At 42.3% G+C, this 14,755-nt stretch overlaps 1 protein-coding gene across 1 annotated transcript in view; it reads right to left on the bottom strand.

The window, feature by feature from the left end:
- The window catches only part of LOC106608239 (neurexin-3b), a 607,554-nt gene extending 593,091 nt beyond the window's left edge, over window positions 1–14,463 (bottom strand). Inside the window, 1 exon segment of the mRNA XM_045721094.1 lies at window positions 14,210–14,463. The gene's annotated coding sequence lies outside the window, so the exon portion shown is untranslated.
- Between the last annotated feature and the right edge of the window lie 292 nt (window positions 14,464–14,755).

Genomic DNA, 14,755 nt, shown 5'->3' on the forward strand with positions numbered 1-14,755 from the left:
TGCGTTTCGGGGTCGTCCACTAATTGGCTGCAGCTCATGGTCCTCTAGTCTGATATGTAAATTCTTAACTCACATGTTTATACCCTAGGGTAGATAGGTGGCGTTTCCGTCTTTATGACACGCTCTCTGGGTTTCCTGGGGCGTAGCTAGTTATAAGGCAAGGTATAACAATTTACTATGATCTCGTTAGACAACTAAAATCACAGTCTCATCATCACAAAAACATTCTCTTTAATCTGGATATTTTCTACACAAAGTGAAGGATGTAAACATCATTACATTTACATTTTAGTCATTTAGCAGACGCTCTTATCCAGAGCGACTTACAGTAGTGAATACAGTTCATACATTTCATTTCATGCATTTTTTTTTGTACTGACCCCCCGTGGGAATCGAACCCACAACCCTGGCGTTGCACACACCATGCTGGCATTGCAAACACCATGCTCTACCACCATGCTCTACCAACATACAGACATTATGAAAACGCTTCAAGTTCCAATGTTTTCGTTATAACATCCTCATTTAACTTTCAATAACATCATAAAATAGACATTACTTTTCATATCCCGTCCATAATTATTCCCACCCATTCGGATAATGAAATATATTGTCCCAAAGTCCATTTATTTGATGTTCTGCAGTTTTGGGTTGTAGACTCTTCACAAGGCACACAGACATACTGATCTCTCACATTAGAGACCAGAAAGGAGTTGGTCTGCTGCCTTATAATTTGCGATTGGCGTGAGGTCATAAAACCCCCCACCGCCATACCTCTTTCCCTCTGCGGGAGGGAGAGATATCTCTGTAGACCTGATCCTCACAGGCCAGTCATGACACCTTGCTTGACCACGCTGTAGGTCATGTAACTGTCTGTTACATGTAATATGTTTTGTGGACTTCACTGGACAGATGTTGCTCTCCGGTTTTGTAATGAAACAAATGTGTGCTTGAATTTATTCTGTCACTGTGTCTTCTTATGGTCTTGGCCTTAGGCCTACATACAGGATCACGGTGTCAAGGCATATGAACTAACAGGTTATAGAGCAAACAACACAATTATCACAACACAATACACCATTTTTTGGGGGATTGGCTTCCCCGGAGATTGTACTAATGCTGCATTGTCCAGGGGGTGAGCACCATCTCCCACTAAGGGACAGTTTATTTGGCACAACACAGTCTCATGTTCCAACTCTTTGATTTAGTAGCGTGAATCGTTCCTGTTCACACCGAGGTAAGGAGCAGAATAATTGAAGGAATGAATATGATCCTCAAGCTTAACACCTGTGGAAGGCAGGGCTTCCAGCGAGGCCTTGTTTTGGCCTTGTCAGGCGTGATTGTAAATCCTTCAACCGAAGTCGTGAGAGTGTGATGCCCCAATAGTATGTTGTACCGAAGTTGACTGACTGAAAGGGAACTCATTACCCTACCAGTGACCTAAACACGACATGAGGCCTTTATTAACCATCCATTTAAAAGTCATAAGTCTAACCAAACACTTATCTTGTACTCTTTCGTGAGCTCAAAAGAGCAATACAAAAGATTATTCCTTCATTGTCTTCAGTCAGATAAGCCTTATATCCTTCTACATACAGTAGTAGGCCAACGTGTGTACTCATCCAGCCTGCTGCCCTTGTCATTGTCTGGTCTCCTGCCATGGTCTCTTCAGCCCCAGACAAATGCCTAGTCCAATCATGGTGTTACCAGAGCAACATATGGTGACACACAATAGACTCTTTAACCACCTGCCTGTTCTGAGAAGTTAATCTATTTGCAGAGAGCAGTAAGCCTTCTGTTGACTTCTGGGCACCGATACTCTCTAATGCTAATACATTGTGGTGGCTCTCATTGACAATACTCAACCACCATCCTGGGCCTGCTCTCTATTGGACTGCGTCCCAAATGGCACCCTATTCCCTATGCAGTAAGCTACTTTTGATCAGAGCCTTGATCAACAGTAGTGCACTATATAGGGAATAGGGTGCCATTTGGGACGCAGATATTGACAACTGCTATCGTTGAGCCTGCTCTGCTCTCTGGGCCTGTCTAAAGGTGATTCCTTCTGGGGATAGTAGGTCTAGAGAGAGGTTACATGTCCTGGAAAGGCTTAGTGACCCATTGGTATGTCCTGTCAACGCTATTGCTCCACTGTGAGGAGGCAGGTAGCCTAGCGCTTAAGCGCGTTGGGACAGTAACGTCAGGCCAGTAACAGAAAGTTTGCTGGTTTGAATCTCCGAGCCGACTAGGTGAAAAATCTGTCGATGTGCCCTTGAGCAGGGCACTTAACACTAATTGCTCCTGTAAGTCTCTCTGGATAAGAACATCTGCTAAATGACTAAAATGTAAGATACAGTACTGTAGTATTAGCTGATAAGGTACTAGTTAGCGCTGTCAGGCCTTCCCTGTGGCTCAGTTGGTAGAGCATGGTGTTTGCAACACCAGGGTTGTGGGTTTGTTTCCCACGGGGGCCAGTACGGAGAAGAAAAAATATATATATAATAATAATGTATGAAATGAAATGTATGTATGCATTCACTACTGTAAGTCGCTCTGGATAAGAGTGTCTGCTAAATGACTAAAATGTAAATGTAAAAAATGTCAATGAGAAGTTGTAGCAATGCTAACTACCACTGTCTAAAGGTAAATCCATCTGGAGATAAGAGAGAGGTCAAAGGGTTTGGAAGGGTGTATTGACCTGTAATGAATTGATTTACAGTATGTCCATGTCATTTACCCCATAGTGAGAGATATATAGATGCAGAAGGCTTAGTGTGCATCTTCCAGGTGGCACCATATTCCCTACATAGTGCACTATATTTGACCAGGGCCTATGGGGAAGCAGACCTAGTATCAGCTAATAAGGTACACAGGTTGCCATTCAGAAGTGGTAGTGATAATTAGCTAAGGGGCCATGGTTCCATGAAACCTGATATCCAGCTAGTCTCTCTATGAAAATGGCCCATGCTGCCTCTCTCTGGACCTGCTTCAGTCAATCAGGATGAGTTATTGGGAGCACAATACTGTGGGATCGGGTGTCCATCTCTTGAATTAAAACAATGTTTAAGAGGTTATATAACATATTCAAGGACTCCATTATAATATACTCTATGCTTAGTCAGATTTTTTTGTCCCTGCATATTAGGCCTGTAATTGCTGTTAAAACAGATAAAGTATGTGTCATGACGTTTCCCTCTTTGGGGATAGCGAGTACCATCCCCCTCTCTCTGCACCATCCCCCTTTCTCTCTCACCACCTCTCTGTCTTCCCCTTGCTAACAGGCTCTGTTAGGCAGGTCATAAATTCCTAGAGGAGTTCTCTCCTCATGGCCAGAGTATAAGAGAGAGTGAGTTTTCATAGAGAGAACAAAGGAACTTCGTCCACATCACAGAACTTGAGAACTGAACAATATCCATGTTCTGGAGAAGGTATAAATGGTCGGTGAAGTAGCCAGCTACAAACTGGTCCATTTTGTACAATTTGGTGAAATCAGGAAAGACAATACAGCCATATTACCATAACTCTGTTTATACAAGAGTCTCAGTTGTGAGGCTTGCATCTAATTGTTGTATAAAATGAATGAGTAAAGATGTAACTATTTGGGAAATTATGTAATGTGATTTTAAACTGTTTAATGAAGGAAACTCCAATTCCCTTTGGAGTTTAACTAAATTATTGGCCCACCCCATGAGCACAGACATTGATCTGGCGTCATGGGACAGCCCCTTTCTACTGTTACAAATATAACCCCCACCGGGAGGAATTCCCTTCAGACCAGCTTACCTCGATTACCACGAGAGGGCTAAGGTTTGAGGAGAGACCATAAACCTCAGTATAAGCTAAGGTTTGAGTAGATTGCTGAATCTTTTAACCATACCATGTGGTTAACCTCTGAGACTATCGATCCGACAGAATAAGAGCTACTCTTCGACACTAATTACTATTCTGCAGCTAGAAATTATGTACCCGTCAATGCGAGGACCGACAACCGCCGAGACATCTATCTATAACAACATTGCTGAATGTTACTCTGAACTTCCATTCTAACCACGGCAGAGAGACAGCAGACAAACTCTCCAACAGAAACAAACTTTCCAACAGAGATCACGGCGACACACTGAGCGTAAATATATATATTGGTTGCAATTATTCCCGAATGAATGAGCGTTCATGTGCAAAGTATTAGCATTTCAATTGTTAGAATTATTGAGTGTGTAGTGATTCATTTGCGTAATTCCCACCTTTCTCAGTCTACACCCCCTTCCCTTTTGTCTACCAAGCTGCCATGCCAGTTTAGCCCACCAGGGCACATCCCCTATCATTTCCTTGTAACCAATATCTACTGTTTGTTTGTGTGTGCATTTCTGTGATTATTTAGTTAGTTAATAAATAACTGATTGAGACAATTGATGTATGGATGATTAATAGTGAAAACTGGGTTCGTGCAGATAACCAACTATTTACGACGTTTGGAATGAGACTAACGTGAGGTAAAAAATAATTCATTAATTAGAAGACTAATTGATCAGATATTAAAATATCTGAATGTTATACTAGGAAAATTATAACTTTGTAATCTGAATATTTTCCTTGGTGCCCGGACTTCCTAGTTAATTACATTTACCTGATTAGTTAATCACGTAATAATAATTACAGAGAATTGATTTGATAAACTAAGTCTTTAGTTTAATGATGCCATAGACACGACATATGTTTTATGTAATGTGCATGCCTTATATTAGGCTACATATTCAACGGCTTAATTATAGGCTACACACATGAACTATAGGTATAGTCCATAGGAGGTTGGTGGCACTTTAATTGGGGAGGACGGGTTCGTTTTAATGGCTGCTATCAAATACATACAAAATGTGGTTTGATGCCATTCCATTCACTCAGTTCCAGCCGTTATTATGAGCTATTCTCCCCTCAGCAGCCTCCACTAGCGTAGTCAGATTTCCATCTAATTTCTGTTGGCATTAGGCTAAACCCGTCACTGTTAAAGTCAAAGGATGCGTTACTATATATCGCCTACATTTTCCGTTATATATGCGTTTAATTATTCAAGGCCAACGGATATGAGAAGATGGCATGAGATACCGTTAGGGACAGATCTAAATTTGGGACTAAAATGTATACAACCCTTTTGTTTTTTGCTTTGCGGAGGGTTGTGTTTTTTTTTATTGGGCACAGGGGAGTGTGGTGCGTTTTTTAACTGGTTTACATTCGCTCTTTTGCACATTTTATTATATCATTTTGTCCCATCATAGACAAATGTACTAATCTTTTAACATGCGCCTCCCTTATATAAAGGTGTTTTGGTACTTCCCTTATGCACTACGCTTTCATTTACTATACCACAGGTCAATATAGTCTGCCAGTCTAATTATCTATTCTGCCCTCTCCACCATTCATAGAGACAATAGTGGATTGTTTGTCCAGATCTGCAGTAGACTAACTAGCAATCATACCACGCATAAAAGCATTACAAGCTGCATCAATTTTCAATATGAATCCACAAAAACAAATAGGAATAGCTGATATGCAGCTGAAAAACACATTTAAACATGAGACACGCAGCTAAAAAATCTCCCCTATTAATCTTGTTTAGGGACAATACAATTATCCTACCTAGACAAGCCTACAACACAACAATGCAACGAATTATTGCATTATTGTTTTCAAGGGAGTACAAATTTCGACTCTAGGATGCAGTGAAAATGTAATTGAAATAATGGCGCAAAAGCCCTGTAATTTGAATGTTTAATAATTCCGTTTGGATCAGTTGTGGAACTCTGGGCAGTTCATAAGGTATAGAAAGGCACAGTAGCATGCCAGTCTGGCTGTATTTTTACTTCTGATACTGAGATGCGCTGGCTGTTGCAGATCATCATTCTCCCAAGTCGTCCTATAACAGTGTGGCCACATACGCTCCCAGCAAGCCCAGTTACGCTCTCTGCCTCCTCTCCAATCTGAGTGGCTATTCCTTGTACTATAGCCAAAATATTTAGCGTCTAACTTTTAAAATATATTACCTTTTATGTGTGCCATCAACACAACCAGTCAAAATGTCATAACCTGTCACGTCTACTCCCGTTCCCTCTCTCTGGCGCCCAACGTCGCCGGTCTACCAACCACCGGTAATGGCAACCCATCTTTATGCACACCTGCGTCTCATCATCAGTCACACCTGGACTTCATTACTCCCTGATTACTTACCCTTTATATAGCCAGTATTGGTTATGTTTCCTTGTCAGACGGTTCTCTTGTTTTGTATCGGTCTATGTAGGTTCATATTAAACTCACTAAGTGCACGTGCTTCCCGACTCCCTGCATCAACGTTACAGAGCCAGCACCCCAGCCCATCCAGCAGTCCACCCAGGTCAGCGATGCCACCACTCAATCCCTTTCTGAGAAATATTGGTGGCCCACTTTGGTGCAGGACTCTACACACCATGTCAACTCATGTTCACTATGTACTCAATCTAGATCTCCCCGGCATGCACCAGCAGGAAAACTCCTTCACCTTCCCGTGCCTCAGCGTCCCTGGTCTCATTTGTCCATTGATTTCATCACTAATCTCCCCTCTGATGGTTGTAGACAGATTCTCAATCATACTGTTTCATTCCTTTCTCTGGTCTCCCTACCGCTCTCCTGGTCGCTGAGGCACTGTTCCAGCAGGTCTTTCAGCACTTTTGCCTTCCAGAGGATATCATCTCAGATTGTGGTCCCCTATTCACATCTTGTGTATGGAAGGCTGGGGGTCATGGTCAGCCTCCCTTCCGGGTACCGGCCTCAATCTAACGGGCAGGTGGAGAGGATGAACCAGTAACTGGGGAGGTTCTTGAAAAGTCACTGCCAGGACCGGCAGGAGAAGTGGTCCCGATTCGTTCCTTGGGGTGAATAATTCATTGCAACACTCCTCCACTGGGCTGACTCCCTTCCAGTGTGTTCTGGGTTATCAGCCGGACCTGGCTGTGGACTCCGAGCCAGAACGAAGCTCCTGCGGTGGATGAGTGGTTCAGGTGCGCAGAAGAGGTATGGAACGATGCCCACATGAGACTCCAGTGCACCGTCCACCATCAGAAAGAGCAGGCGCATAACCACAGTGGTGAGGCTCCCGTGATGCAACCTGGTGATCCCGTCTGGCTCTCCACCAGAAACCTCCCACACCGCCTGCCCTGTAAGAAGCTGAGTCCCCTGTGTGTGGGGTCGTTCAAGGTCATCTGGAGGGTTAACGAGGTAATTTACAGATTACAACTCCCCACTAACTACCGGATATCACCCTCTTTTCATGTTTCCCCCCTCAGGCCAGTGGCTCCTGGTCCCCTGGCTGATGTCGTCCCCCACGACACCCCTCTGCCTCTCTTGGACATCGAGGGGAGCCCTGCCTATGCCGTCAGATCACTTCTGGTCTCCTGACATCATGGGGGTTGGTTCCAGTACCTGGTGGACTAGGAGGGATACGGTCCACAGGAACAGTGCTGGGTCCCAACAGCATCTGAGAATTCCACCTTCATCGTCCGGACCGGCCTGCTCCTAGCCCTCTGGGCCGTCCTCCCGGCTGGCATCATCCTGCGTCTGGGGCCGCACGTTGGGGGGGGGTACTGTCACGTCTACTCCCGCTCCCCCTCTCCGGCGCTCCACGTCGCTGGTCTACTAACACCGGTAATGGCAACCCATCTTTACGCACACCTGTGTCTCATCATCAGTCACACCTGGACGTCATTACTCCCTGATTACTTACCCTTTTATATAGCACTCTTTTGTTATCAGTTATCAGCCAGTATTGGTTATGTTTCCTTGTCCAACGTTTCTCTTTTATATCGTTCTATGTTCATTCATATTAAATTCACTAACTGCACCTGCTTCCCGACTCCCTGTGTAGACGTTACAAATCTGATTATGCTACAGTGAGGGAAAAAAGTATTTGATCCCCTGCTGATTTTGTACGTTTGCCCACTGACAAAGAAATTATCAGTCTATAGTTTTAATGGTAGGTTTATTTGAACAGTGAGAGACAGAATAACAACAAAAAAATCCAGAATAACGTATGTCAAAAATGTTATAAATTGATTTGCATTTTAATGAGGGAAATAAGTATTTGACGCCCTCTCAATCAGAAAGATTTCTGGCTCCCAGGTGTCTTTTATACAGGTAATGAGCTGAGATTAGGAGCACATTCTTAAAGGGAGTGCTCCTAATCTCACTTTGTTACCTGTATAAAAGACACCTGTCCACAGAAGCAATCAATCAATCAGATTCCAAACTCTCCACCATGGCCAAGACCAAAGAGCTCTCCAAGGATGTCAGGGACAAGATTGTAGACCTACACAAGGCTGGAATGGGCTACAAGACCATCGCCAAGCAGCATGGTGAGAAGGTGACAACAGTTGGTGCAATTATTCGCAAATGGAAAAAACACAAAATAACTGTCAATCTCCCTCGGCCTGGGGCTCCATGCAAGATCTCACCTCGTGGAGTTGCAATGATCATGAGAACGGTGAGGAATCAGCCCAGAACTACACAGGAGGATCTTGTCAATGATCTCAAGGCAGCTAGGACCATAGTCACCAAGAAAACAATTGTAACACACTATGCCATGAAGGACTGAGATCCTGCAGCGCCCGCAAGGTCCCCCTGCTCAAGAAAGCACATATACATGCCCGTCTGAAGTTTGCCAATGAACATCTGAATGATTCAGAGGACAACTATGTGAAAGTGTTGTGGTCAGATGTGACAAAAATGGAGCTCTTTGGCATCAACTCAACTCGCCGTGTTTGGAAGAGGAGGAATGCTGCCTATGACCCCAAGAACACCATCCCCACTGTCAAACATGGAGGTGGAAACATTATGCTTTGGGGTTGTTTTTCTGCTAAGGGGACAGGACAACTTCACCGCATCAAAGGGACAATGGACGGGGCCATGTACTGTTAAATCTTGGGTGAGAACCTCCTTCCCTCAGCCAGGGCATTGAAAATGGGTCGTGGATGGGTATTCCAGCATGACAATGACCCAAAACACATGGCCAAGGCAACAAAGGAGTGGCTCAAGAAGAAGCACATTAAGGTCCTGGAGTGGCCTTGCCGGTCTCCAGACCTTAATCCCATAGAAAATCTGTGGAGGGAGCTGAAGGTTCGAGTTGCCAAACGTCAGCCTCGAAACCTTAATGACTTGGAGAAGATCTGCAAAGAGGAGTGGGACAAAATCCCTCTTGAGATGTGTGCAAACCTGGTGGCCAACTACATGACCTCTGTGATTGGCAACAAGGGTTTTGCCACCAAGTACTAAAATAAGTTTTGCAGAGGGGTCAAATACTTGTTTCCCTCATTAAAATGCAAATCATCTTATAACATTTTTGACATGTGTTTTTCTGGATTGTTTTGTTGTTATTCTGTCTCTCACTGTTCAAATAAACCTACCATTAAAATGATAGACTGATCATTTCTTTGTCAGTGGGCAAACGTACAAAATCATCAGGGGATCAAATACTTTTTTCCCTCACTGTACTTCAAGTCTTCTCTAGGCATGCCAGCGTTTGTCTAAAATATCATTCCAGCATCTTCAAAAAGGCTTAACATTAATCAGGTTTCCATCCAACCTTTTTGAGTAAAGTACATGTCAGATAAATAATGTCATGACATCATGGGAAAGCATGCAGAATATTAGGGTACAGATGAAATCAGTAAAGGTGAACGTCACAGGGTGATGAGCTTGATGATTCTTTCAATAAATATTGAGGGTCTTATTCTGGTGACATGATTGATGTTTGGCTGCCATTTGTCAACAAAATAATATCTTGTCCACGTTTGTCCATAATCTCATGTAGTAGGCTATATCCACACTGCATCTGCGAGCTGTTGACTAGAGAGCACATACCAATACCAGAGTGGGCACATTCCCTATACCTAAGCAAACATTTTTTTGTGGCAAAACCAACAGTAGGCCTAGAGTTGCAAATGAGGTGGAAACCCATTTAGCTTGTAATTTTTATTTGGTATATGGGAAGTTATTTTTATACGCACTACGTATTAATTTATAGGGACCACAATGGAAAAAAAATCCCAGACTTTTTTTGTGCAATCCTGGTCACTGAGAAATCTTTCTAATGTGTATAATATACAATGTTTTCGGAAAGTATTCAGAGCCATTTACTTTCTCCACATTTTGGTACATTACAGCCATATTCTAAAATGGATTTATGAAGAAAAAAAATCCCCAGCAATCTATACACAATACCCCTTTAACGATTAAGCAAAAGCAGGTTTTTAGAAATGTTTGCAAATTTATAAAAAATACAAAACATCTATTCAGTCCCTTTGCTATGAGATTTGAAATTGAGCTCAGGTGAATCCTGCTTAAGTTGATCATCCTTGATATGTTTCTACAACATGATTGGAGTCCACCTGTGGTAAATGCAATTGATTGGAGATTATTTGGAACGGCACACACCTGTCTATATAAGGTCCCACAGTTGACAGTGCATGTCAGAGCAAAAACCAAGCAATGAGGTCGAAGGAATTGTCCGTAGAGCTCCGAGACAGGATTGTGTCGAGGCACAGATCTGGGGAAGGGTACAAAAACATGCCTGCAGCACTGAAGGTTCTCTGGTCTGATGAAACCAAGATTGAACTCTTTGGCCTGAATACCAAGTTTAACGTCTGGAGGAAACCTGGCACCATCCCTACGGTGAAGCATGGTGGTGGCAGCATCATGCTGTGGCGATGTTTTTCAGTGGCAGGGACTGGGAGACTAATCAGGATCAAGGCAATGATGAACGGAGCAAAGTACAGAGATGAAAACTTGCTCCAGAGCGCTCAGGACCTCAGACTGGGGGGAAGGTTCACCTTCCAACAGGACAACGACCCTAAGCACACAGCCAAGACAACACAGGAGTAGTCTCTGAATGTCATTGAGTGGCCCAGACAGAGCCCAAATTTAACCCGAACGTACATCTCTGGAAAGACCTGAAAATAGCTGTGTAGCAACGCTCCCCATCCAACCTGGCAGAGCTTGAGAGGATCTGCAGAGAAGAATAGTAGAAACTCCCCAAATACCGATGTGCCAAGCTTGTAGCGTAATACCCAAAAAGACTCGATGCTGTAATCGCTGCCAAAGGGGATTCAACAAAGTACAGAGTAAAGAGTCTGAATTCTTAAGTAAATGTTTTATTTCAGTTTTAAATGTTTAATAAAATAGCAAAAATGTCAACTATTTTTGCTTTGTCATTATGTGGTATTGTGTGTAGATTGATGAGGAAAATTTGTTTTAATGAATGTTTGAATAAGGCTTTACCGTAACAAATTCAAGGTGTTTGAATACTTTCTGAAGGCACTGTATGTATAGATTTTTTTAAATTAACAAATAAAATCAATCAATCCAAACTGCGCAGCGGCCATTCAAAACCATAAAGTTTGGTGATTGTCAAGCCAATCCTTTGATACTGAGTAGGCCTGTAATGTAGGGAGGTATGTATGTTCTGTTTGTAGAGATTGCCTATTGATTGTGGTGTCAAATGCAAACCATGAAATTGGGAGAGTGAGCTCGTCTGTGGTGGTCGGTGAACCCTCGACCTACTGGCCTGTAGCACTGTGTGGCATCAACAGTGCCACAAAGTGCTTTTTTGAGGTGGTTTTGGTTCGATTATTAAAAAATGATCAAGATTTTTTTTTTAAGATTAAATTCAACATGCATTATGGTGGTTGAATGCTGTAACAACACATAATAAAACAATGAAAGTCCCATGATGGTAGTGACTGTCCATTACTGCTTATTAACCATCATATATTCACTTTACTTTAATCAAAAAAATTCAGTTGTGTAATTTTACACTTGTTTAATTTGATGACTATTGTTTTATTCCAAGTCATCATCTCATCTCTATAGATCTGCTGACTATGCTGTCTGACAAAAATCACTACTTTAGTATTTAAAAGAAAATAAGGTCTACTGTTATGACTGCTGAATACCAACATCCAATCACTTAGATCATGTATTTCCAGGTAGAGAACCCTCGCAAATCCCCTCTTTATCACGCTTTCATAGCAGGCGTAAAAGAAACAGATCAGATGATGTAGCTGCGCAATGGATTGTGGTCATTGTAGTTAATTATGTTTTTTGCACTAAACTATGTGGAACATTGGCCTGTTGGAAATTACAACTCCCTACTACATTCTACAGTTAGGGCATTATCTGATTTATCTCTAAATAAACTGCAGAGCAATCTGCCCATAGAGCTCCATAGTGGAGATGTCATAATACCCATAAACCCTAGCGGTCAAACAGGGAAATGGTTCCAATCGTTTTTCCACCATTGGGAGTCCCATAGGGTGGCGCACAATTGGCCCAGCGTCGTCCAAGTTAGGGTTTGGCCGGGGTAGGCCGTCATTGTAAGTAAGAATTTGTTCTTAACTGACTTGCCTAGTTAAATAAAGGTTAAATAAAATAAAAATAACTTGGAGTTCTTCATGATAGCCAAATTAGCAGCTAATTAGCATTTCATTTTGGGGGGTAAATACAGGTGAATATATTGACGAAAGTCACCTCGTCCTATAGAGATTTACACAGTTATCAAAACCTCATGCCAGGGTAAGCCTACAGTAGACAAAACACAGCCCTTATTTTAAGTGTTTCTAAAATCCCCTATGGGAAAAATGAATGAAGGAAAAACGATTGGAACCATTTCCCTGATTGGAACCATTTCCCTGTTGACCTCTAGGTTTTATGGGTATTATGACTCATTCTGTGGCACTCTTGAACTCACATTAACAAAAAATATTTAAAAAATGGAATTCAAATAATTGAACCAATATCAGACAATTAGTTGTTTAAAAAGCAAAAAATAACTGACATTTTGGTTAATAGCTCAGCACTAAGGTGTGGTTGTAAACTTTATTTTGAGTTAAATCTATGAGGGGGGATGTTGTGCAATTTATTTGACAGAACAGGTGAAGGTTCATGTGTCTGTCGATAGTCGGTCGGGGGTAATGTATTTCACACTGTGAACTGAACTCTCTGCCTCCCTCCGCTGCGTTCCCTATCTGTCACATTCACTCAGCACCGAGATTCTGTCTCATTGAGGGGGAATCTCATTGGGGGTACGGTTTAATATGACATCAAATCCCGCAAGACTTTAACATACACGCTGCTTCTTCGAAATGCCTTAAAGGTCAAACACACTTTTCAGCTTTGGAGTTTTCTGTCATTACCTATAGAAAATAATGTGATATATGAATTAGTGCTCATATTTTTTACTCTTATAGGGTTTAGCTACTTCGAATCGAATATAGTTCTATAGCCTACCTCTGACCGTGTGCCTTAATCTACATTTGAAGGGTTGTCCTTGAAATACAAATATGAATCATTACAAAGAACAGCCAACTCAGAGGGCCCGGCCACATGCCCGCGTTTCCCACAACACTGATCTTCATCACCTGAAGTAAGGTTAAATTGTTAGACTATATCAGCTGCAATAAACCTGCATAAACTATTCCAATCATTCAAAATATATTTTCAACCATAGGGCTCCGAGAAAGACTATATCAACGGAAAGCGATGGTAGCCTATTCGTGATGCTCTCTCCTCCTCTCGCTCAATTCCTGCTCCAGGTACGAGGGCAGTCTGGAGGATGTGACCAACAATGATTAGTTACAGGATTTGGGTTCGTTCCTTCGTTTACTGGAACATTGTATAATTACAAGTTTATGCATTCGTGGTGATAGTTCATATTGTGACGCTTTCCTCATCCTTGTATTCAGATGACTAGTCCCAGAATGTTCGGAGCAATGTGTGAGCGCATTTATACAGCCGTTAAATGAACTGAAACTTTGCCATGCTTTCGTTTCCCTCCTCAACACGACGAGCTATATGTGTAGCCTAATAATTATACATTGACCTTATCCACAAATTGCTTGTTTCAAACGCCATATAAGTTACTTACTTTGTTTGTTGATAAGGAGAGTTCTTCTTCTCCAAAAAATCGTCCAGCGGTCCTAGAATTCCACATCAGTCTAAAACATCACCCAAAACTGGTCGACTCAAAATGAATGTGCCTCACTGTATCCCCTCGTCCAAAGATAACCTTTTGGAGATTTCAAAATAAACCCAAACCTGTTGTAGAATACATTAGTCGTTTTACCGGTTACACTCAGTAAAATAAAGAACAGAGAATATTATTATTTAAAAATATAAAAAAATCAGCTATTCTTACCTTCATTACCGTAAAAAGCTTCAAAGAATATCTCAATAATCCCAAATAAAGTCTCATATACAGCAAAACACCGTTTGGTTTTAGTACATCCAGTAGATGCTCGTGATGATGATGGTAAGGTGATAAGAAGGTTATTACCAGTGTAGCGCTCTCTTTCTCTGTCCCCGGAATGGCTCAATCTCTCTCTCTCTCTCTCTCTCTCTCTCTCTATCCCCCTCTCTCTGTGAACGCGCTTCTCTACAGCGCCGCTCTGTTCGCGCTACTCAGCGCAACTGATGGGCTCGCACTAGATTCTCACACTCGAGAATTACCGTCCCGCCCTCTACTCACTTTCCAAAACACGCCATTTAAAGACGTACAGTAGGTAGGACGACGAAGTGAAGGGAAGTTTGGTCCTGAGGCTAAGCAAGCCTAATTAATGTCAAAAGCATCCTGCTGAGCTATCAGAATGTATATGTAGTCAATTACCAGTCCTCATAATTCTCATTATGAGAAAAAGTGCATTATATGCTCAATTTCCCTGCTAGGAGAGGCTAGCATGGCTGG

This window comes from Salmo salar, chromosome ssa06, assembly GCF_905237065.1.
Source record: "Salmo salar chromosome ssa06, Ssal_v3.1, whole genome shotgun sequence".
NCBI lineage: Eukaryota > Metazoa > Chordata > Actinopteri > Salmoniformes > Salmonidae > Salmo > Salmo salar.